The sequence below is a fragment of the Silene latifolia genome, chromosome 3 (genome assembly GCF_048544455.1).
Source record: "Silene latifolia isolate original U9 population chromosome 3, ASM4854445v1, whole genome shotgun sequence".
Lineage (NCBI taxonomy): Eukaryota > Viridiplantae > Streptophyta > Magnoliopsida > Caryophyllales > Caryophyllaceae > Silene > Silene latifolia.
This window is the reverse complement of record NC_133528.1, coordinates 62,687,664-62,714,098: the sequence shown is the minus strand read 5'-3', so window position 1 is coordinate 62,714,098 and position 26,435 is coordinate 62,687,664. Positions and strand designations below refer to the sequence as shown.

The 26,435-nt window shown below is 38.4% G+C and overlaps 1 long non-coding RNA gene across 1 annotated transcript; it reads left to right on the top strand.

Annotated features, from left to right (window-relative positions):
- The first annotated feature begins 564 nt into the window (after positions 1-564).
- LOC141647679 (uncharacterized) lies at positions 565-1,705 on the top strand. The gene is made up of 2 exons (XR_012545791.1): positions 565-832; positions 1,412-1,705. It is a non-coding gene; the product is annotated as an uncharacterized LOC141647679 (long non-coding RNA).
- Positions 1,706-26,435: the final 24,730 nt, after the last annotated feature.

The window sequence follows — 26,435 nt, the reverse complement described above, 5'->3', positions numbered from 1 at the left end:
TTAATTTGTATCTCAGGTGACGAGGGCCTAACCTTGATTTTAAGGGAGTAGGATGTCACACCTTTAGTTTTAGAGACCTATAATTATTTGTCTTGTCTGATTTCATATTGAGTAATATTTCATTGGCGTGAACGAGTCGCTTGTATATGTGTCTCAAACTTCAAAGACAAAGTTCCTTTAAGGGAGATAGACTATAGTACTACCTTTTAGTTGTTGTCCTTTCTTGTGAGATGTGTTAGTTGGTTCGTTAGTTAGTATGATTGGAAGCGTGTCAGCATTGTGTTAAGTTGAGTTGTTATGGATGTGGGCGAATTTCGAGGACGAAGTTCCTTTTAAGGGGGAAAGATTGTAATACCCCGCATTTTGGTCAAGTCAAACGTAGTCAAAATTCAAACCTAAGCCGGGAATAGGTAAGAATTACCTCTAATTGGTAAATAATAATAATAATAATAGTAAAGGTAATAATAATAATGATAACCATAATAATAATCAATTTAATAATACTAATAGTAATAATAAGAAAGATATAAAGATAAATGCTAGTTATAAAAACAAAGCAAACAAAAAGAAAAAGAGGAAAGGGGCAGGTTGGGACTTGGCTTTTGGAGCCCAACAATCTAGCCCATATAGTGTTCTCCCATGTATACTACCAATTACCTAATACTAATCATGAAAAATACCAAAAACAACACAAAGAAAACGGCAAAATAGATAAAGAGAGTCAGAGAGAAAGAGAAGGCGACGGGAAGCAGAGGGAACGAAAAAGGCAAGGGAAGGACGACGGAAACGGGTTTTGTGAGACAATTTTCACCTTTACTCATTCCGCTTCATCGTAAGTTAATCTAATCTTTCTAATTAGTTGAATTGTTGAAACTGGGGTAGTAATTGGGAGTGAAATCATGTCAAGCCCTTTAACACCCATTATAGTATGATTAATTGTAAAGGAAATTGCGGGATTAGTTGTTATTAGCGAATTAATTACGTTTTGGATGCACGAAAACCCGACTTGTTGTGACCTTGGATCTGTCTCGACCGAAATAGATGGCCATGGGTGTGTTGAGTGGAATTACCGTGACCAGGTGGGGTTGGTTGTGGTGATTCACGATTTCACGAGTGTTTTCGTGACATTCATTGTGAGTAATTAGGAATTAAAGTTAGTGTGTACGTAGCTTACTGCCATTCACCTATGTTTTACATGAAAATTGAATATTTGGAGTATAAGCCTTGATATATATATGTTGGGGATCATGTTATATGAAATAATGGACTGTTCATGACTATAACTTGTACATAATATACCTAGTAATAGATCAAGCAGATGGTAACAAGAGTTATTCATTGGTTATGGGTTTGGGTTAGATCAATTATTGAAGGAATTATCGTTTGATTGTATGCTATTATTTGTTATTAGGTGACGGTTTCGTAGAGAAGCTGTTTTAGTTAATTGCTTGCTGGAATGGAGTATTTGCTCATAAGGTAGGGAATTCTACTCGACTATTTAGTGTTCTTGTGTTTAGCATATTTGTAGTGGCGGAATATAGTTAATTTTTGTAACTGCAGGGGAACGAGTATTATATTGTATGTATATTTATTTATGAGTTGTTTAATATTGGAATTGTATATAAAAGTTGTCCGCTGAGTCAGCTGTGCCGTGAACACCGAGTTATGGAAGCTGACCGCTGAGTCAGCTGGCCGTTGTACCGTATTTACTGAGTTATAGAAGCTGACCGCTGAGTTAGTTGGCCGTTGTGCCGTATATATTGAGTTACAGAAACTGACCACTGAGTCAGTTGGTCGCCATGCCGTATATATCGGATTATTGAGGTTGACCGCTGATGGGTAGTATATTGTCGTCGGGTCTCCCAATCAAACGCATTTATATTCTCAACAAACAACTAGTTAGTGGTTAAATCGAGGTCGATCCATGGGACGATGTGCTTTGGGTTCTAAGTCTATCTATCTCAATTTATGCGAGTGTCACAATTTGTTTGGGTCTGTAGTTGTGTTCTAAACTATCAAAAGCAATAAAGTAAAAACAAGCAACAAAAGGAAGGATGCAGACAAATGATTAAAAGCACTAGGGTGTCATGGGTTCATAGGCGATTCATGAGAGTTGATCATACAAACATGTTCTCAAAGTTGCAAGCAATTAATGTTGTGGAGGAACCGAGTTGGTTTATGTCTTACGGTTCATAAGAAGAGTTGGGTCCTGGAGCCGAATCGATTAGATTGTACAACACCTACAAGTTGGCTTACTTTCCTCCTATTCAACTTCTATGCATGGTCTAACAAGACTCGACTTGGTTTATGTCTTAAAAGTCTTGTTGAAAAGATAAGAGATGGGTAAAATGCAAGGATTCATAGGCTTAGCATTTCATCAAACATAACATGTGCATAGGTTGACATCACAACATGCAAGCAAATTAATCATGTGAACATATTAGATTAAGCATGAATCATTCCTCATGTTTGTTTCCCCTAATTACCCATTAATCTTAGTCAAAGAACTACTCACTCATTATCATGGGAAACATGTCATTAATGGTGTCAATCATCACAACAAGTATAAACATGATAATAGAATGGAACAATAAACAATAAAGAGTAAAGAGTAAAGGAATTATACTAACTTAGGAATGATCCAAATATAAAGCAAAGAATAAAAGAATAGAACTTGATTGATTGATGAAGAGTTGTCAATTCTCCAATAATAACCCAATGATCTTCAATTACCCAATAATAAACTTGAATAATAAACTTGAACAATAATTAAGGAAATATTAATGCGTGAATTGTGGAAAGATTAAAAAGTAATCTATTCTAATCTACTCCTAATAAAGGTTTTAATCTAATCTAATGAAAGTTTCCTCCATAAGAGGCTTGATAAAAGGACTCCCCCAATCTAGGTAGTACAAAGGGATATTTATACTAAAGATTAGGTACAAGAATTAGGGTTACTTAAGGCTTAAATGACTATTAAGACCCTTAAGAAAAGTTGAGGAAGTGCTCATCTCCAAGGAGATGCTCATCTCCATTTTGGTAGTCTTCATGGAGTACGCTCGTCCCGTGCGTTTTGGCTGAGGGACGGTCTGCACTGGAGCGGAATCCGAGCGGATTGTGGGTCGGGATGCTCGGATGAAGAGACAGGGAGACGAGCGTCGCCTGCTTGGTACGCTCGGATTCTGGGCATGGGAGACGAGCGTCGTCTTCCTAAGACGCTCGGATTGTTCCTCAGAATAGTCCTTATTCTCTTTCTCTTGCATGCTCTTTATTCTTTGTGTTGTCGGTCTTCGTTCTTGCCTCCTCTTTCACACTAGTTCACCCATTGTCATAAATAAGCTTCCAAGTATGCATGGGAGACGGGGATTTCCGCCCAATTGTCTTCTTTCCTACAAAACATACGAAATGTACTAGGAAAGCAAAATAGGAAGCATTTGACGGACAAAATGGCTATGGAATGTTATAATAGTATGCAAAATAGGCTCAATTAGGGGACTAAATGTGCGCAATTATGAGTCACATCAACCGCTTAGTCAACCGGCCGCTGTGCCGTATAATGTGACTTAATATTATTGTAACAGGAAATGCATTTGGTAACAAAGAGAGATATGAGAATGTTATCGTTGTATTTCTTAATTTATATTGTCTTACCGTTGTTTATGCTTTCCTACTCAACATTAGTTGACGTGGTTTATTTCTTTTGTCTATCTTAAAACCACCTGTGATGATCTGTATGATGTTTTCTTATCATATTGGGGAGCAGATTGATTTACGGTTAGTTGCTTGGAATGTGTGAAGGGGATGGACGTTTCACGTGCAAGGTCTAGGCGTCATTCACCGTAGATGTTCCACGAGTTTTAGTTTGAGAATAAACATTAGTTATCAGTTGTACTTTATATTTATTATTACGCTAAAAGACAATTATCATTTGTATTAGACTTAAATAGTTATTTATTTTAATAAAGGTACTTTAGTTGTTGTCTCACGATATGTACTGCCTCGGGGATCCGAGATGGTAACAACCTTATTTATTTGGGAAGGTCTAGTTAAGACTCCTTAATAAATGGGGGTGTTACAATAGTGCTTGTTTGGATGCTCCCCAATTCATGAGAATTTTAAAATCCCATAAATCAGTCGCCCCTTGGCGACGGATTGTAGTCGCCCGAGAACGTTTAGCGACTGTTTTCTGTCGCGTAAATCAGTCGCCCGAGAGCTGATTTCTTGTAGTGTTGATAACTTATTTGGTTTCCCTAAATAATGGAAAATGGGGGAATTCATAACTCTGGAGTTTTCAACTCCTACATTATGTATTTAAACTAGTACTTCAAAGTAAATGGAAGGAGACCGCAATCCATTAATCATAATAAGCGCCCACTTGTAGTCTAAATAAATTTTAAAAAAATGCCTACTATGAGATTTGAACCACCATTGTCACTAAAGCATCCACATTGACTTCTTAGCGTACACACACACTCTCTCTCTGTCTCTCTCTTCTAAGAATATCTCCTCCTCAATGTGGATACATTCTCTTTACTTGCTCTTTGAAGAGGAAGAGGAACGTATCCTCTATAAGAGCATGTACAATAGAAAGGACCAAATCTTCCTCTTATTTTCCCTCTTTCCTCATATTTTTAACACCTCACTTTTTTTTATACACATCATTTCCAACTATCACCATTTTCCTTTGTTCATCTCTTAAAGTTTACTTACAACAAACAGAAAGTGTTACGCTTCCTCTATTTCACCCATTACTCTTAACTTTCAATATTAAATAAATAAATAATAAAATAGATATCCCAAGAAAAAATTAGAGGAAGTACTCTCAATTCTCCTTCTATGACGACACTCTATATTAATTTCACAATAGAGAGGACATCCTCTTAGATGAGAGAGAAGGTTAAGAGGATGGTCTGTTATATTTTGGAACAACTAATATGCAACGAAACAAGGCAAAATACAGAAATGGAACAATTCAAAGAATGGTTTATTACACCTAATCAATTCGTGTTGAACACAGTTTGCTTAAAGTATTTTGACCCTTACTGCCTTGGGTTGCACGAAATCTCTGTGGGATAAAACGATTTCTTTGTCTTAAGCTTAGAACAAAAAACAATATTTTGAAAATTCTTAGTTTTGCTTTTGTAAAATACTCAAATCTATTTTTGATTATTCTGGCATGCAAAATGATGTCTTATATTTATATAAATAAGACCCCTCAAATAAGAGACATGCCAAAAGATAAGGATAAGAAATTATAAAGATAACCACAAAATTTGACAGAAAAATTGTCAAAAACTGCCACTTAACAAAATGCAGTCCAAGTTGAGCTTCGGCTCAAACTTTACAGCACTTCTAAAAGCCTTCTCAAAATTCTGTCAAAAGTGAGTTTTGGCTCATTGGCGCCAGAATTTATTTAAGACTTCTATAATAAAGCAATCCTTATCCATGACATCATAAACCCGTAAATCAATTGTATGCGAATGCGCTCTACATCACTTAACTCACATATATTGATTCCGCGCGAGCTCATGCTGATTTCGGCTTGAAAACCCGAATACACATAAATGCCTTGTGATCAAAATCACTATCATTCCTCCCCCATTTAAGTATATCCCTTGTTTCCAACAAAATAACAAAGCAAACAAATCTGTGCATAAATAAATGTGTCCCAAAGATTGAACTTCCACATTAGTATATATTTCACATTCCAAATATTCGAGAATCAAGGTGTCCCACAGATTGACCTTTCAACCCATTTTGAATATATGAAGATAACATACATATAGACTCAAAAAAACTTTCTAGTTACAACTTAACACTATTAATTGCTTGCCTTGTGTCCATATCCTTACATGAGAGTATAAGAAGCCAAGTTCGAGCCTCTTGAAGCGGCTACACTTCACAATCACATAGGTGAGCCTTTCATCGTGCACCTGCAAAATGCACTTTGTCAAAGATTTATTAAGAAATCTTAAACTTCAACCTCTTGTCATGCAGGTCATGCACATAACTTTCGAGATTATAACATGTGCTTCAATCTTTCAGAATAAGCCGTCCACATTGAACTTAGCCTCTAAAATTTGTTAAAGGGAAGTTGGGTATCTTATCATAAACATCTAGACGGACTTTAAACCCATCCTGATTACCGACTTTCTAACCAAGTCGTTAGCCGATGCTTTCGTTAAGTGATCAGCCAAATTATGATGTGTTCTCACAAAATCAACGGAAATAATCCCATAAGTAATCAACTCACGAACCACGATATATCTAACACCAAGGTGTCTAGACTTTTCGTTATTAGTTCATTATAAGCCTTAGCCAAAGTCACCGAACTATCACAATGGATAGATATAGAAAGAATAGGTCTTGGCCAAACCGGAATTTCATAAAACAAATTCCTTAACCATTACGCCTCTTTACCGACTGTAGCTAAAGCAATGAATTCCGACTCCATAGTCGAACTTGTTATACAAGTTTGATTTTTAGAAGCTCAAGAGATAGCTCCTCCACCAAGTAAGAATACCCATCCACTAGTAGATGAATAATGATCCTCCATTTTGGTGATCCAACTAGCATCTGAACACCATTCTAAAACCGGAAATCCGACATAGTTCAAACCATAATCCATGGTTTTCTTCAAGTACCTTAATACACGTTTCACCGCAACTCAATGCTCAAGCCTAGGATTACTTGTGTATCTACTCACCTTGCCAACGGCAAAGGCGGTATCCAATCTTGTGCTTGTCATGGCATAAATCAAGCACCCAATCGCTTGAGAATACTCAACTTGTGAAATAGCTTCACCTTTATTATGCATAAGCTTAACACTAGGATCTATTGGAGTGTTGACCGGAGAACAATTTCCATGATTAACTTCTTTAACACTTTCTTAACGTAATGGGATTGTGCCAAGTAGAATCCTTTGTTCTCACGCTTAATCTTTATAACAAGTATCACATCCTCCTCACCCATGTCTTTCATGGCAAAACTTGATGACAAAACGGCTTTATTGAGGTCTATTTGGCTTTGGTTGGTACCTGATAGGATGTCGCAACCTAATCAAAGATAAATACCCTAGACACAAAGGAGTGTAGTAATAGGGGTCGAACACAAGGAGAAGGGAGATGCTATACAAGTTGTTATGGGGGGAATTCTATCAATGTCGGTTATCGATTGGTTTGGTTGGGTTTATGAAACAATAATAATAAAGAAAGTGTCTAGGGAGGTTGGGTCACACATGCAACTTATGTAAATACTCAAGTTAAACATAGGAGTTGATAATATCGTTAATTGTTTAGGCTTAAAGACAACCACCTCTCGGCCTTATTGTCAACCATAGAACGGGTCCTAACGAGCCCTCGCTATGGCTAGGTCGTCTACTAAAACATACTTAATCTAATTCAATTTCGTGCCTCTCGACTTATAAAAGTGAATTAACAAATTTAATCTAAGATAGTGGCCAATAATCAAAGACTAACAAAACAATGCAAACATGTTATAGAAACTTTTAATCGATATATTAACATCCCAATTCAACAATTGCTAAAACTATTTATGCATGGTTTCCCTTATTCTCTAAACTAGTGAACTACTCTTACATAATCATGGACGACCAAGAGGTAGAGCATTTTAGCTCTTTGCACTGGTGCACAAGGGAAAATAGGGCCCCAAAATTTTGAGCCCAATCCATACAAACAGTCAAATATTAATACTCAGTATATGCCGTATGATACATGCATAAGTGCATCTGCTACTGTTCCTACTTCTTTGTTTCCTCCTTTCCCAAAATTATTTTTTTTTTATTATTTAATTGGTTCATAGAATACACGGTAATAGTTCACTAGTACACATTAGTCAGAATTTTTAAAGACATTTTTACCATTCTTGATTCTTGTATTCTTTTTTTTTTTTTTTTTTTTGTGAAAATTTTATCTATCAACTTTTTACAGTAATTATTATATAAGACGGTCTTATATTGTGAGACGGTTTTATTGAGCAAAAACAAATCATTTATTAGCATTAAATGAATAGTTATTTTATAAAAAAATGGATCATTTCATAGTGTGAGACTGTCTTATTTAATAATTTATTTTTTTACAAATGCCTAAAATATATCTTAGCATTTCCTTTATTCAAAATTTCCTTTTTTTCTTTTGCTTCGTATAAATATACGATGATAATCAATTACTGTGATTCAGTGAACGGTGATCAATAATCTCGTTTAGGACCCCAAGTAAATGGTAATTTAATTTTAGTTTTGGGGACTCTACTTAATATTCGGAACAGGGCCTCCCGAACTCATTGGCCGGCCCTGTGCATAATATAAATTAAACTAATGACGAATGATAAAGTAAACATGATAACTAAATAATAATGGAAATGACAAAGGAAATAACAAAACAATACAAGAAATAGAATTACCTTAATACTTGGAAATGAACTTGGAATTGAAGAACAAATACTTGAATGGAAATTGTAATACAACTTTGAACTGGTAAAGGAAATTTAAATAACAATAAGGAACTAAACACTGAAATGAGAGTATGAAAGTGGTGTAGAAGGTGTGTCAGAAGTATGTTTGGGGTCCCAGATCAACACCCTTTATATAGGACCAAGAAGAGAAACGTAAACAGTTAAGGAGGGGGTAACCCCGATCGGATCCGAGTAGTGATGTTTATGTTTTTTCTCTTAATTCCGTCTTTAATTTCATGAGGAATCCATTGTTGCGTGTTAATGCTTCATAATTCCTCCGGTTGAATGCTTCAAAAGGAATCCTAAGCTTGCATGGACACTTGATCATTTGGACTTTCCTTGGTTTTACATTTTATTTCTTTACTTGTGTATCCACCCAAGTTAGTTTCGTGCTCGGGATTTTCCAATTCTTCCCAAAATGCCCTTATGCTTCCCGAAACACTTTTGCATAATCAAGACTTGCTCTCATTAGCCTCGTGAACTTGGATAATTGCTAATTTGACGGGAAAAAGCTACCGAGTGCTTTATTTCCTACAAAATGCAAGCAAAATCGCCTAGAACACGAAATTAGCTCACTAACACATTATTAGAAATGCAATAATCAAATAAACCGAGCTAAAATAGGGAGTTAAAGTATATATAAAATGGACTTAACAAAATCCCTCAAGCTAAACCCTTGCTTGTCCTCAAGCAAGCACACAATACAATGTATGATAAGGACAAGGGTACGAGCAACAATCATCTCATCCAAATTCAATTCCCGTCAAGTAACTTTAGAGCACAATGAATCAAATCCCTAAACAGCATGGGCATAGGGAAAATCCAACATGGATGAGATTTACATGACGACGTAGCACAAAGGATTTTGAACTCCTTACGGGAAAACACTCACACTCATATTATGAACATGGCAATATATATGTGAATGACACTCTCCTATCTACAACTCAAGAGAATACGCCCGCAATCTAGTATGGTAGACATTCTAAATCAACAAGACAATGCTAATAAGAATGCACAAATAGAAGCCAAGAGAAGAGATAAATGAGGCTAGGGGTAATGGGTAAAAAGTGGACAAACGAGTTTGGATATGTAGAGTTAAAGGTCAAGCTAATCAACCATCCAAACGAGCAAAGAATGCTTAAATAACCTAATACCGATCTTATAGCAATAACCCATTGAACCAAAGCAGCATATGGCCCAAATTAAAACTTGTAAACACAAAATGAACTTCCCAACTCAATTTCTTCATAAACTATGGAAGATCAATCTCATCTTTCTTTCTCTTTTTCATCAAAACTTCTTTTTTTTTTCTTTTTTTTTTTTCAATTCGGCTTTTTTTCTTCTTCCTTTCTCACTTTTCTTTCACAACACAGCGGGAAATAGTGATCCCGTCAACATCATCAACATCACTAAAGCACCCTAAACTCACCAAGATGGTTACTAGCTCAACAAGGTAGGCATTTTGGTATGTAGCTAGAAATAAATTTGTCGTAGCATATAATTAGAATAGACACAATAATAGGTGATGCATGTGAGAAATTATAACATTAAGGCTTCATGTGCAAACTATCATAGCATGTCTAAGAATAAGGAACTAATGCCATACTTGTGCGTTTTGATGTAACGCTGATGTGACTCTTAATTGCGCAAATTTAGTCCCCTAATTGTACCTATTTTGCATACTAATATAGCATTTCATGGCCATTTTATCTGTCAATTCCTTCCTATTTTGCTTTCCTAGTGCATTTTATATGTCTTATAGAAAAGGAGATAATGAGGCGGAATTCCCATATCCCGTGCATATTGGGAAGCTTGTTGACGATATTGGATGGACTAGTATGAGGAGGAGGCAAGAATGATGACCAAGGATGTAGGAATAAAGAGTATATAGAAGGATCATATGCTTAAAAGCAAGGAGGATGAGAAGGAAGCCATTACAAGAAGAAATTGCTCGGAACCCAAACCAAGAGTTTCTTGTTTGGTTTGAAAAGTATACTAGATGAAACGGCATTAACAAATCAAGTGGTCTAGGCTTTTGAATCACTCCAATAGGAGTCCGGATGAGGAAATGACGTCCATTTTACAATCCGAGCTCAAATAGACAAACTGGCCGCCAATCCGCGCGTCCCGAGACTCAAGACGAGCGTGCCAGACTCAAGACGAGCGGATTGTTAGACATTAAAAAAGAGAAGCACTCTGCCCAGTGATCTGAGCGGATCGAGCATGATCCGGGCGTCTCAGAACGCCATGATCCGAGCGTCTTGCTCCCAAGACGAGTGTCTCAGAACGCCATGATTCGAGCGTCTTGCTCCCAAGACGGGCGTCTCAGAACGCCATGATCCGAGCGTCTTGCTCCCAATACGAGCGGATTCCTTCACAGACTGGCCGTGCTCCAAGATGATCCAAGCAGATCGTGGTAGGACTAGCAACGTGATATGCGCATTTTCTTCGGGACTTGCATTTCCCTAGTCAACACTTAGCAATGCTATTTACAAATCTACCCTTGCTTAACCTAATGATGTACCACTATATATACTCCATTTGTAATAATCAAGAGATTAAGCCCTTTTAGAGGTGGCAAGTTTTCCTTAGATTAAATCAAGTTCCCTTAGCTTAGAGGAAGCTCTCTTAGACTAGATTAGGAATATATTAGAATATATTAATCTCAATCATTCCACAAAATTACACATTAATCTTTCCTTAATTATTGTTCAAGTTTATTATTATTGGGTAATTGAAGATTATTAGGTTATTATTGGAGAATTGACAACTCTTAATCAATCAATCAAGTTTTCTTCTATCATTCTTTGCTTATTATTTGGATAATCTCATATAGGTATAATTCATTTTACTCTTGTTTAATTATTGTTAATCACATCATTCATTCATCATGTTTTGCTTTGTTAGTATGATTGACAACCTTATTAACATGTTGAACTTGATAAGTGAGTAGTTCCTTAGCTAATATTAGTGGGGGATTAGGGGAAACAAACATGGGGATTAATCTATAATTAATCTAATATGTTTTCATAATTAATTTGCTTGCTTGTTATGATTTCAACTTATGCACATGCTATATTTGATGAAATGCGAGCCTATGAATCCTTGTATTTTTTGACCCATCACCTATCTCTTCAATGAGGCTTGTAAGCTTATACACCAACTCGAGCCTCATTAGACCATGCATATAGTTGAATAGGAAGGATTAAGTCAACTTGTAGGTGTTGTACAATCTAATCAATTCGGCCCCAGGACCCAAACCTTCTTAGGGATTGTAAGCTTATACACCAACTGATCCCATCACAACAATAAGTGCTTGCATATAATTAAGAACATGTTTGTATAATCAACTCCCATGAACCCCCTATGAACCAATGATATCCTAGCACTTTTAGTCATTTGTTTACACCCTTCCTTTTATTGCTTATTTTACCTTATTGCTTGCATTAGTCTAGAATACAACTACAAACCCAAATCAATTATGACACTAGCATAAATTGAGATAGATAGACTTAGAACCCAAAGCACACCGTCCCATGGATCGGCCTTGACTTAACCGCTAACTAGTTGTTTGTTGAGAATATAAATGTGTTTGATTGAGAGCCCCAACGACACTCATCATCAAAATGGGGCTGTTACTGGGGACGGTGTTATGTGATTAATTTCTTACTTGTTTGTCTATTTTAATTTTTCTTTAACCTTGAGGAACTTGTTCCTCAAGGTCGTTCTTACCATTTTGTGTAGTTTCCTTGGTTGTAGTTGTTTCCTTGTCTTAGCTATGATGACTCAAGACTTGACATACGGAGTATGTGAAGGATCTTTTGAGTATGACTACAATGGGTATGGGGAGTTTGAGGAGCAAGTCAACACAAACCTACCTTACTACTCATACAACGAAAGTCCTAATTACTACCCCAACTTTCCCCACCAAAATCACCACACCCAATATCCATAACAACCATCCTTCCAATACCCACTTTACAATGAATTCCAAATGCCACAATACTACCACTCTCACACCCACCCAAAACAAGAAGATGAGAATGAATTTGACATTCAAAGTATGGTTCTCCAAATGATGGGAGATCAACAAAATTTCTTCAAACAAGTACTAGAGGAGAGCCAAAATAGGGACAATGTTCTTCAAATCATTGTTACCCATGGTGAGGAGTTGGCAATTCAACTTGCCCAAATGAAAGAAACCCAACTAACTACTCCTCACCATTCTTTAGACATTGATCATGAATGCGAGTTTGAAGGAGTTACCTTTGATGAGAAGTGGGAAGAGCTAATCTCCTTGAGCTCTTGTGAGTATGAAAGTGTGGTATTTGATGAAGAAGATATGAGGTTGAGTAAGCCAAATACTCTTAGCCTTTGTGAGTATGTGGGTGTGTCTTTTGATGTGAGCATTGAGGTGTTGGAGAAAGAGTTGATGAGAAGGAGTAAAGCCCCTTCTATGATTCGTATGGAGATAGCGATGATGACAAACCTATGGAAGAAGCTTATGTGAAACATGTGTCTTGCATTGACTTATGGAATGAAGAAGAGGAATGAAGTTGCGATATTGCCTCACTTGAGGAGCCCATCCTTTAGAAATTTGAGGTATGCTTCCATGAAGAAGATGAATGCCTCTTTCCTATTGACCATGAAGACCTTTTCGCACCCACCATGGAACCTATGATTGTTGGAGATGATATAAAAGACCTTCTCCAAAACGTAAAATCGTCATACAAGAAGTATTTGGTGGAGAAGCTCAAGAACAAAGCTATGAATGAGCTTACTTGTGGAGATTTGGCACCCACAATCTCAATTCCTAAGCTACCACGTCATCAATACTATGAGACACTACTACAAATCCAGGCAACTACAACGCCCCTTTAACAACGATTATTCACGAAAATCACAATAGAAGTTGTAGAATGTATGGCGCGAATTTTACTAAAATCAATTACAACGGGTATGGTTATAAAAACCGTTGTTATTAGTTTTAACAACGGGTTACACATGAACAACCGTTGTTAATAATTTGGCGCAAAATTGGCGCAAAGTTAGTGAAAAGTAATCACAACGGTTATTTTTGAAACCCGTTGTTAAAACTTATTTAACAACGGGTGTTTTTTACAACCGTTGTTAAAACATATTTCACAACGGTTGTTGTTTAATAACCGTTGTCAATACCTTCCATACTATAAACCACACAAACAGAAGTCTGCTGCAGCCACAAAACACAACCCTTAATACACAAACACAAACACAGCAGACAAACAAACATAAAACACACACTCTCTTTCTCTCTTTCTCTCTTTCTCATCGTCGCTTTATCTTCTCGCCACATCACTTGTTGATTTCATCGTCTATTACGTTCGTATTTATCGGGTAAATCTCGCCACATCACTTTGTTAGTTTCATCGTCATTATTTTCTTTTTCTTTTTATTTCTTTTGCATGTATGTGTTTTTATCGACCATTATGTTATTTGTTTAAGTATTGTTCGCATAATTAGTTAGTAAAACAATGAAGAAGCAAGATGAAGAAGCAAGATAAACATAATTAATATATATATATATATATATATATTTATAAATACATAAATTAAAAAAAAAAATTACATATATAAAAATGCAATTCTTATATTTTCATAGAGGATCTTATTCCGCTCTATCGTATCCGTCCTCTCCTCCTTGGCTATTTGGAGGTTCCGTTCAAAGCGATGGCTATATCGTCATATAGCCGCAAATCGCCGCTCCGTTAAGCCATCTTCTTTGGCGTGCTTGATGCGGATCGAGCATCCGCAAGGTAGCTCTGAAACTTTCCTCAATATGGAGGAACCAGGCGGATGAAGTCGTTGTTGTTCTCGATCATGGTAAGAGTCTTAAGGATGAAATCATTCATTTTGTTGGAGTTTTTGGAGTTTGTTTTGAAAGATTAAGTAGAGTTTGTTTTGCAGTTAGGGTTTGGAGATGAATATATTGAGATAATGAAAATGTTAGTTGAGATAATGCAATGTATTTATACTAAGCAATGTGTGGGTTGAATTGTTTTTTAATTAATATATATGTTAGGAAGTTGTGCCATAATCATCATCATATCTCTCAATGCTGCTTCAAATCTTATTACTAACCCTTCTCATTCCATATTATCCGTTCATATGTACAGTGATGTCAGCAATAATGCATGCATCGGAATTCTAACGGGCCGTAATTATGCATGCATGTAGTAATATTTAATTTAATTTTTTTTTATTTTTTAAGAACAAACAACAACGGTTATTTACAAACAACCCGTTGTCTTTAGTTATAACAACGGTTTTGTATATTAAAACCCGTTGTTATAACTTTCCCCCCAAAATTGAGTCACACTTTCCACAACGGGTTTTTATACTTAAAACCGTTGTTAATATTTTTAACAACGGTTTCCTTAAGAAAACCAACCGTTGTTAAAACCTTTTACAACGGACGCTTTAACAACGTCCGCTTTTTTATACAACAACGGTTTTTGACCGTTGTTATAGCGTGTATTTGTAGTAGTGAGAATTCTCCTTCCACTCTTGAAGGATTGATAAATCCAAATGCTATCATCATCACCAAAATTGAAGGAGAAGGTGGTGAGTGGAAGTCTCCGGACGAATATGAACCACACTTCATACCTTATGTTGACAAGAATCATGGGCTTGTTGGTTTGAAGCATTGCAAATACTCAAGTGCCAAGGGCAAGGTAAAATATAGAATACGTGATAAGCTCCCTTGGCCAAGCTTCATATTGAATTGGAACAAACCATATTCATGCTTATTTGAGGATTGTGCCCAAGCATTTGACCGGTTATTGAGAGCATTGAGCAACATGGACTACATCAATAACCATGGCAACAAGGAATGAGTTTGGTGGAGTCCTCCCTCAAACCACCAGTTGTAAGATATCCTTTCCTCTGACATTGCATTATATTTACACTTGCATTTAGTTATATACATATACATTTAGCTTGCATTTGTATTATATTTCATATTGCATTTACATTAGTTAGTTCATATAGTATAGTTGCATTGTAATTTATCTCATATGATTAGATTAGTTTGCATTGTAATATATCTCACATGGTTCATGTAGTTAGTTGCATATAGACTAGAATTCATGCATAATCACTAATGACCAAAGCTCATTTCTCCTACACTAGAAATAGTGCTTAAATCGATTGGGGGAGGTTTGATCATAGGTGACCATAGCTTAATAGAAATCATGCATCATTTAGTGTAGTGTAGATTGCATTCATTTGTTATATATGTCATATAGAATTGTATTTAGTTAGAGCATGCATTCATTCATATTATATCATTGCATTTATACTTCAATTTCCATAAAACTTTAAAAATCCAAAAACATGTATTTCTTTTTCATTCCTACTCCTACATGTACATTGAGGATAATGTCCAAAATAATTAAAGCGGGGGATGGGAATTTATATTCCAAAATACATAAAAATTGAAAAATTTCGAAAAATCCATAAAAATTTAAAAATTTAAAAATTCCAAAAACATGTTCTTTCCTTTGTAGTGTAGAATTATATATATTCTATATATTTGTTTGTTTATTTGTTTATTTGTCACTCTTATCCTATTGGGTCGACTGCGCCACGTTCGAGGAATGAAGGAAATAGAAGACCGCATGGTATGATCTTTCCAAATCTCCTTCCTCCTTTTTATATGTTAACGACCATGTGGCTATTTTTGAGTGATGCGGTATGAACCAATGTGTTGCTAAGAGTTTGCATCCAGATTATATGGCATAATAGTTAATAAAAGCATATGCATTAGAGTTGTATATATGTTAGTTTCATCATGGCATGTAGTTGCAGGGTTAGAGAAATTTTGTGAAAATGCATATTTGGGAAGCTTGATAAGTGTATATAAGGCCCTTATAGATAATTTTTCTCCTTGAGACTTTGTTTGCTAGAATACCCTCAAAACACCCTAGGATGTGTCATACTAGTATCTTTTGACCCATGGACTAAGGCCTAGTCAAGAGTACCTTGTAATGTGATAACTCCTTGGCTACCATTTATTCCAAGGTGACCTTTGAAGCCATGCAACTGTTCTTACACTTCTATCATCATGTTTTGTAACCAAAAAGCGAATGGGCACAAAAATCTCCAAATTCAGTTCAAGTACGAAAATGAAAAATCAAAAAGTCTGCAAAATTGCATCAATGAAAAGAGGAGCAAAAATAGACTCCTATGCTTCAATAAAAATACCCTTGCTACAAAATGGGGTTACTTTGAAAAATGTTCAAAAAAATGCAAAGATTGAAAAATTTGCCAATTATCAAAATGCCAAACATCAAAAGTGGCAAAAGAAATGTTCTCAAATGTCAAAAACCACAAGAAATTGGGGGGAAAAACAAGACAAAAGCAAACTACCATTGTGAAACTCATATACTTTGAATCCCTTTTATCCATTGATCTTATTTGTTGCATGGTGGAAAGGGGATGACCCTTCTTCTTGTCTAGGCAAGAGGGGGAATTCCGCGATCTTACAGTGTTTCTAACACCATAAGGAGCCTACTCTTGACAAAAGCATTTAGCGATTGAGGATAAACGTAACCTAGTTTAACACAACTTAGAGGTGATTTGTTCGTATCCTCGTAGACTTAGTAGCTTAGAGAAATGATATCTATAATGGAGTGTGTACCCTTGAATTGCTTCCCCCTTAGGTGATTTCCGCCACATAGATGAAGAAAGTGGCTATTTTTTTGTAAGATGCATCCATTACTTGTTTTGTGTGCTTAATGCTCGGATGTATCGCCATTTTGGCAAGCCCCACGTTGCCTTTCAAAAAGGCACCTTACCTCAAGGGTGTCTTGTTGTGAGTTGAAGGGGTGGAGTGAGACCCGCTAGTTGTCTCACATCGGTTATATTATTAGGATAGTTTAAATAAAGGTCTAGTTCTAGTCACCTCTTTACTCGGGACGAGTAAAGGTTTGGTTTTGGGATGTTTGATGTGACTCTTAATTGCACACATTTAATCCCCTAATTGTACCTATTTTGCATACTAATATAGCATTTCATGGCCATTTTATCCGTCAATTCCTTCCTATTTTGCTTTCCTGGTGCATTTTATATGTCTTATAGAAAAGGAGATAATGAGGTGGAATTCCCGTCTCCCATGCATATTTGGAAGCTTGTTGATGATATTGGATAGACTAGTATGAAGTGGAGGCAAGAATGATGACCAAGGATGTAGGAATAAAGAGTATATAGAAGGATCATAGGCTTAAAAGCAAGGATGACGAGAAGGAAGCCATTACAAGAAGAAATTGCTCGGAACCCAAACAAAAAGTTTCTTGTTTGGCTCAAAATGTATGCTAGATGAAACGGCATTGAAAAATCAAGTGGTCTAGGCTTTTGAATCACTCCAATAGGAATCCGGATGAGGAAATGACGTCTGTTTTACAATATGAGCTCAAATAGACACACTAGCCGCCAATCCGCGCGTCCCAAGACTCAAGACGAGGTGCCAGACTCAAGACGAGCGGATTGTTAGACATTAAAAAAGAGAAGCACTCTGCCCAGTGATCCGAGTGGATCGAGCACGATCCGGGCGTCTCAGAACGCCATGATCCGAGCGTCTTGCTCCCAAGACGGGCGTCTCAGAACGCCATGATCCGAGCGTTTTGCTCCCAAGACGGGCGTCTCAGAATGCCATGATCCGAGCGTCTTGCTCCCAAGACGAGTGGATTAGGGAGTTATGATCCGGGCGTCCCGATGCCAATCCGAGCGGATTCCTTCACAGACTGGTCGTGCTCCAAGCTAATCCGAGCGGATCGTGGTAGGACTAGCAACGTGATATGCACATTTCCTTCGGGACTTACATTTCCCTACTATATATACTCCATTTGTAATAATCAAGAGACTAAGCCTAATGATGTACCACTATATATACTCCATTTGTAATAATCAAGAGACTAAGCCCTCTTCGAGGAGGCAAGTTTTCCTTAGATTAAATCAAGTTCCTTAAGCTTAGAGGAAGCACTCTTAGACTAGACTAGGAGTAGATTAGAATACATTAATCTCAATTATTCCACAAAATTACACATTAATATTTCCTTAATTATTGTTCAAGTTTATTTTTATTGGGTAATTGAAGATTATTGGGTTATTATTGGAGAATTGACAACTCTTCATCAATCAATCAAGTTTTCTTCTATTATTCGTTGCTTATTATTTGGATCATCTCATATAGGTATAATCCCTTTTACTCTTGTTTAATTATTGTTAATCACATCATTCATTCTCATGTTTTGCTTTGTTAGTATGATTGACAACCTTATTAACATGTTGAACTGTATAAGCGAGTAGTTCCTTAGCTAAGATTAGTGGGGGATTAGGGGAAACAAACATGGGGATTAATCTATGCTTAATCTAATATGTTTTCATAATTAATTTGCTTGCTTGTTATGATTTCAACTTATGCACATGTTACGTTTAATGAAATGCGAGCCTATGAATCCTTGTATTTTTTTATCCATCACCTATCTCTTCAATGAGGCTTGTAAGCTTATACACCAACTCGATCCTCATTAGACCATGAAAATAGTTGAATAGGAAGGATTAAGTCGACTTGTAGGTGTTGTACAATCTATCGATTCGGCTCCGGGACCTAAACCTTCTTAGGGATTGTAAGCTTATACACCAATGTAGATACCCAGTATCTGCTGAGACTCCAACAAACACGTGATGATTATCGGACTACAACATGCTTTGAAATCGCGGCGTTTGATCGACAGTTTGTGTACAACTTTACGTCGGAAAACTTAAAACGATTTCGAAAATAAAACTTTTCAAAAGTACCTGGAGTGTTTAATGCATGATGACGGGGTCGCAATGACACTAACTAGAGTCAAAATCGACACCGGACCAAAAACCGACTCAAAAATTCAAATCCCGACTCCAACAACGAGTCAAACCAAGTCAAACACGAAAAACAAACCATTCAAATGCTTCCATGTTAAGATTTCCCGGGATCATGAATGGTCAAGTACTAAATATGTGCATACAAATCCTCGCATAGAACAAATCATGATTGCATTTGTGTGAAAGCGACAAGACACCTCGAAGACCCGCGACGTGGTTCGCGTCTCTTTGAGCAGCCCAAGTGGCCACATCGCTCAAAACTCACACAACCACTCATTCTCCTATAAATACCCCTCAAATGCTACTATTTGAGAAATTACGCGAGTGTCCGCTCTCTCTTTTCTACCTTAAAATTCTCGACTCCACTTCCTAAGTCACAATCCGACGCATATTTACGACCTACCGATCGTAAATACAAGCCTTACACATTGTTTGGTACCGTCATCGTGCATTAAATCACTTGACCGACCATTTCGACCACTACACCATCACTAAACTAAACTAAACACTCGTTTTACTTACTAAAACGGTTTTAAACCGAGTCTTTTCCGACCAAACGAGCTGATACACTTACGTCGGTTTCTCGCCATAAACCAAGCATGTAAGTATGAGGGTGTAAAAATCCTTCTTTTATCATGTCTTTACTTGTTTCATGACTATAACATGCTAAATCATGCATAACACGATCTAAATACAGGTTAGATGAGCCAAAACTGAGTTTTGGCCTGAGACAGAAGCCCCTTGTTATGCACAGAGGCTCGTGCCTCAATGGGGTGTCCAGGTCAGACTCAACTGCGTTTGTTCTCATCTTTCCTCTTTAATTTATTTTCACATTTGTAATCGGTTTTTACCATTTCAAATATTTTCGAACCCATTTTATTTTATTTTTACAAGTTTTTAACCATAAAACATTTTTCACCCTTGGTTCTTAATACCATGACGGTTTAATCCGTGTTTCGGTGATAATATTTGGTTAATTACATTTCAAAGGTATTTTGAAGACTTTTATTTCATTTCTTTACATTTTGGAAGGTATTTTAAAGCCTTTCATCATTTCTTTACATTTTCAAATAAATGTATTAGTCACCAACACAAAGTCATCCTTGGTTCTACATACCATGTCGGATTTTAATCCGAGTACGATGATCAGTACCGACTAATTATATTCAAATGAACTTAAAATAATTAGTTCATAATTATTTTCAAAACTATTCATGTCAAGCTTGTAAAGTCGAACCCGACACCGAATATCATCAAAATAATGAATGATTGTTTAAGTCCCGTTCTTCAAATGAACACAAATACGACCTAAACGGTTCTTTCAAACCAAAACGGGTTCAAATACCCATTTTTCAACACATTTTATAAACGTTTTTCAATGGTCAGAATGCGTCTTAAACCGTTGACTGACCCGCGCCTAAACATGCCATTTCCTATCCTATTTTCAAACCAGGGGAGACCCTCTTACACCGCCAACAGGCTAGCGCCCCATACGGCTGCCTGGTGCAGGGTCTGTTCCCCTTCCAGCATTAGTCTAGGACGATCCCGACTCCGGTTAACCCGGATATAGGACGGATCAGACGAATAATTTGCTCATTCAAAAATCATATTTGCAAAGCGCCTTACTAAGACAAATGGATCATGTTATGCACCATAAACCTAATACGGTAAATGTATGTTTAATTTCCGTCTTGCATGCAAATCAATCATAAATCCAACTCGAGATCTTATACTTGATACTTGGGTTAAATCAACCGACTTAGAAAGCTCTCACATGTTAGGTTTAAATTATTGGATGCGCATTCATGCATTTAAACCGTTTTATCAACTTTTACATTCAACCAACCAAGATCGATCAGTAGAGGCCGCTACCGCGGGAGGGATTGGGTGTCTGATTAAAGGGCTTCCCAATACGTATCTTCACCTCTTACTCAGAAACTTTGGATATTGGACGACCTTATCCAGGGCGTACATGAGTCATTCTAGAGATAAGATGCTAAAGAGGGACGATTCCTTATCTTTAGTACCTATGTCAAACACTGCTTTGTGCTTCGTTTGACCGAGGTATAAAGTGGATTCGAACGTGTTCCAAGCATCCCACAAATGCTTGGTGGTGACTCCGAACATCTCTAATCGTTTCGAGACCCTTACCGAGACGAAACCGACCGATTTAAAGCGATCCGGTCGAAAGCATTTTTACGCCGCCGAGCGTGGCTTTCAAGAGACCGCTACACGCCCGTCAGATTGGCTCGGCGTGTAGGTGGGCCTACGTCCACAGATTGAGCCCCCACATTGACTGAGGCTTGGACAGGGCGGAAGTCAAAGTAGAGCCCCCAGGTCAATCGAAGATTACAACCTGGAGACCCAAGCGACGTCAAGTTGGTTCGAAAGGATTCGGGCCAAGGAACTGCCGTTGAGAAGGGCGATGCCAAGGCGACTCGAGGGTACGAGCCAAGGACATATCGTCGGGAACAGTTTAGAGTCTGTCAACTGTCCGTGCGGATCGTTTAATGTCCGTTAGACTTCGTACAAAGGCTCGCTAGCCATAAGAAGGAGTCATACTTGAGGCATCTTCGGATATGTCCTTGCGTGTTTGCGGACAAAGGCTCGCCAACTGTGGTGCATACATGAGAAGGGCTCGCCAGCCGTGGTGCGTAGTAAGGCTCGCCAGCCATTGGGCGTATATGAGGAGGGCTCGCCAACCACGATGCGTTGTAAGGCTCGCCAGCCATGGGGCGTATATCAGAAGGGCTCGCCAGCAGCGGTGCGTAGTAAGGCTCGCCAGCCATGGGGCGTATATGAGGAGGACTCGCCAGCCGCGATGCGTTGTAAGGCTCGCCAGCCATGGGGCGTATAAGAGGAGGGCTCGCCAGCCGCGGTGCGTAGTAAGGCTCGCCAACTGTGGTGCATACATGAGGAGGGCTCGCCAGCCGCGGTGCGTAGTAAGGCTCGCCAGCCATTGGGCGTATATGAGGAGGGCTCGCCAGCCGCGATGCGTTGTAAGGCTCGCCAGCCATGGGGCGTATATAAGAAGGGCTCGCCAGCAGCGGTGCGTAGTAAGGCTCGCCAGCCATGGGGCGTATATGAGGAGGGCTCGCCACCCGCGATGCGTTGTAAGGCTCGCCAGCCATGGGGCGTATATGAGGAGGGCTCGCCAGCCGCGATGCGTTGTAAGGCTCGCCAGTCATGGGGCGTATATGAGGAGGGCTCGCCAGCCGCGATGCGTTGTAGGGCTTGCCAGCCATGGGGCGGTCGGTTGATCGACCGTGAGAATAGCCGCGTTGGATGGGCTTGTTTTGGAAATAGCGGACTCTTGATGCTGCCTTGAAAATAGTGAATTTTGAATTTCACTAACATTGTTTTTGAAATATACGGGTTCCGCGAGGAAGCCCCCCTGTTGATATTTTGAAGGAATAGTGAATTTTGAATTTCCACTGCTCGTTTTTTATTTTTGAAGTGGCGGTTTTAATCGCTGTTTGTTTGAATTTTGAAGGAAATAGCGAGTTTTAAACTTTCGCTATTACGTTTGAAGTAACGGTTTATGTTGCCGCCGTTGACATGTGAAGGAGATAGTGAATTTTGAATCTTCACTATTACTTTTGAAGTGACTGTTTATGTTGCCGCCGTTGACATGTGTGGTGAAAATAGTGGAGTTTAATTTCCAACCATGACTTTGAAAATGACGGTTTTAATTGCCGTCGTTTGAAATTTGAAGAAATAGTGAATTTGAATTTTCACTATTATGTTTGAAAATGATGGTTTTAATTACCGTCGTTGAAAATTTGGAGGAAAATAGTGAATTTTGATTTCACTATTATTTTTTGGAAAATGACGGTTTTAATTACCGTCGTTGAAATTTTGGAGGAAAATAGTGAATTTTGATTTCACTATTTGTTTTTGTATTTTGAAAAATGACGGTCCTTAATGTCGTCATTGAAAATTTGAAGTTTGTTATAGAAAATTGGGCTAAAGCCCAAAATTTCGCTGAAAAAAAAGGCAGGGAACCCCATTGAGGCTCGAGCAACCTGGCGAGATAAGGGTGCTTCCCTATTTTTCTGTAAAAGACACGAGAATGGTTTGCATACCATTCTCATTCCATCGTCTTCAACCTTTCGACAAAACAAACAAAAAACCGCCATTGTTGGGTTATTGCTTACTCTCATTCGTGCCATTATCAACATGTCATCTCAAGGTATGTATTTCCTCTTGAATCCATTTGAATTTGTTGGTCTTTTTGATCGATTGAATTAGGGCGAAATATTTACCCTAGAAAATCGATTTGGGAGTTTTTGATTGAGCCCATTTCGAGTGAAATTGATGATTGCATTAGGTTAGAAATCTGTTTAGGAGTATAGGGGTGCTTTTAGTTTGCATTTTGGTCCCCGTTTGCGTCCCCTATGGTCAAAAACGTGAGTGAGGCGAAGAAACCGTCTCATTTCACAATGCCAAGTTTATTTGCTTGGGTAATGGGTCCCACTAGGTTGCATTGTAGTCGGGAAAGACTGTATTTGCCATTGTGGACCTTTGTTGGGTATTGTAGGCAAAATGAAATTTTTGCCTTTTGAAGCGGTATTATGTCTGACAAAATAAGCGCTTGTTTGGGCTTGAATTGAGTCAGTTTGCCTTGAAATGGACCTTATTGGTAGTTTAGGTCGCTTTGAGGCGTGATACAATCACGTTGCCTTTTTGTGGTCGTATTTTGATATTTTGACCGGTTTGCGCTCAAATTGGCGTAGGAATTGCCTTTTGAGCCGTAGAAAATACCCCATTGCATCGGGAACGTATTTTAGGTTGTTGGCGGACCTTGTATGGGTCTTGGGGTGCCGTCTTTGTTGTGGTTGTTTTGACTCGTTTTTTGCTTGAAAAGAAGGGCGAGTCGTTTTTGTACGTTTTTTTTTTTGTAAATTGTTTTGTTTGGTTGGGTTTGGGCGGGATCGCCCTTGTTCTGCTTTGCAGGTTTTTTTTTTATTTGTCCATTTTACACCGTCGTAATGCCGAAATTTCGGCTGACGTTCTTTGATAGCCTTTGATTGCAGGGGATCATTTGGGACCTATGGGGTCCATTATGGAGGCCTTGGAGGAGGAGGAGGATGATCCCGGAGGAGGAGAGACGACTGTTTTTTGTTACAGGCTTGGTTGTGTTTCTCCCTGGCGGCCTTTGCCCGGCCAATGATCAGGTATCGATCATTGGTGGTTGTCTGCAGAGGTTCGGATATCTGATGAGTGGGGTTCAATACGGGCGTGTTATTCCATGTTGCCGCTTTTGATCGTAGTCGAGTTCTGGTGATTGGGGTTCAGCATCGGGGTAGCGCTCGGTGTCATGGTTCCCTTTCGTCCTTGAATTCTGATGATTGGGGGTCAACGTCGAGATAACATGCTGAGTTACTATCCTCGGTTGTCATGTCATCCAAAGTCTGCCAGGCACTGTCTTCTTTTTTGTCGTGGAGTAGGAACGAGGTATTACCGTCATGGTAACCACCTCTGCTTCCATTGCTACTCCTCTGTTTCCCGTGTTGCTCCCTTTCTTTTCCGATGGGAAGGATAGGGAGTGCTTAGTTTGTTAGGTGGCGGGTAGCCCCCAGTTTGTTATCTTAGGCCAGTGTCTGTATGATAAATGCCTGTACTGGATCCCGTTTGTAGGGTCAGTCGTTTGTATCGAACGTGTGTCGATGTATTTTGCGTGAGGCGGTTTGTATATATGTGTTTTTGGATTGTGGTTCATTTTGTGATTTTTGGCGTTTTGTATTGTGTTTTGGAGGAGCGCTGTCGGTTGTCAATTCCCCTTTTTGCTTTGCGCCAGCTCCTGCATCGTTAGTGTAGAAAACAGGCAACAGGTAGCACATATGCATAAACGTAAACACGTAAAAGCATTTGATCGAAAACAAAATTTAACCGCGATGACACGAAGTTAAATTTGAAATTTGAAATTTGAAATTTGAAATGATTTTTTGAAAATTCCGCGACGAGTCATCACGTTTGGACTTCAGATTTGAAGATTTGAGCAATTAACTCGTGTCTTGAATTAAATTGCATCGGAATTGTTGAAATTGATTTGTGACTCGGTAAAAACATTTAAACTCAAACCGTTAGGGATGAATTTAGCATAGATTTTTGCGAGTGTATTTGATTTGATTTTTGTGAAATCAAGACTCGAATTTGTGAGCGCTTGAAATTTTGAGGAAAACTGATGTCTTATCAATTTTCAATTTTTGTTTTTGCTGGAAAATTGCGAAAAAGCGAAAAAATTTCGGAATTTTGATTGACATGGAAACGATTCGTCGCGGATCGGGGCGACTAGCCCTTCTCCCTTTTAAAAAAGAAAGAAAAATCCGTATGTTTAAAGCTACGTCATGGAAACCGTGTCGGATTTCGTAAAACGCGAAAACAAGGGAATGTGAGTGTGAGGAAGCACAAAATGTCCTGGACCATCTCGAAGAGGCGTGAGCATTCCGGCGGGAGGTTCAGATGTCAGGAGAAAACACAACTTGAGAGGGACAATTCAAGGCGGGAATCCTGGGAATAGGCCTAAAGAGGCGCGAGCTATTTGGCGATAGAAGCCAGCTCTCCCTTTTTTCTGAAAAACGGGCTGATTGTTTTGTATAAATAGTGATATTTGTGCTTCATTGTTTCAACATCCAAAACACAAAAACATCTCTTCGAAACTCTTCTTCTTCTTCCACAAAAATATTTCATGGTTGCCTGTGAGAATGCGTTGCGACAATGGTGCCGGAATTTATCGCCTCTCAAAAAGTATCAACTCGTTTGCATGAGAGTTGGTCAATTGTTGGTGCTCCGTCAAGTCAAGGTGTAATCCTCATTTCTCGAAGCATGCTCTCGATTTTGGGATTCGAAACACCATGTTTTCGTTTTCCCTAAAGGTGAAATTTGTCCGCTAGCCGAAGAAGTTGGAGCCATTGGTGGGTGGCCGGGTTGTGTTCTGGTGCTTCCTCCGACTCGGCTGTGCTACAAGTAGAAATTCCGTTCAATGTTGGGCTGGTCGACAAGTCAAGTCAACTTCCTTCTTGCTCCACATGGTGTGGATATGTTGGCTCTTATGA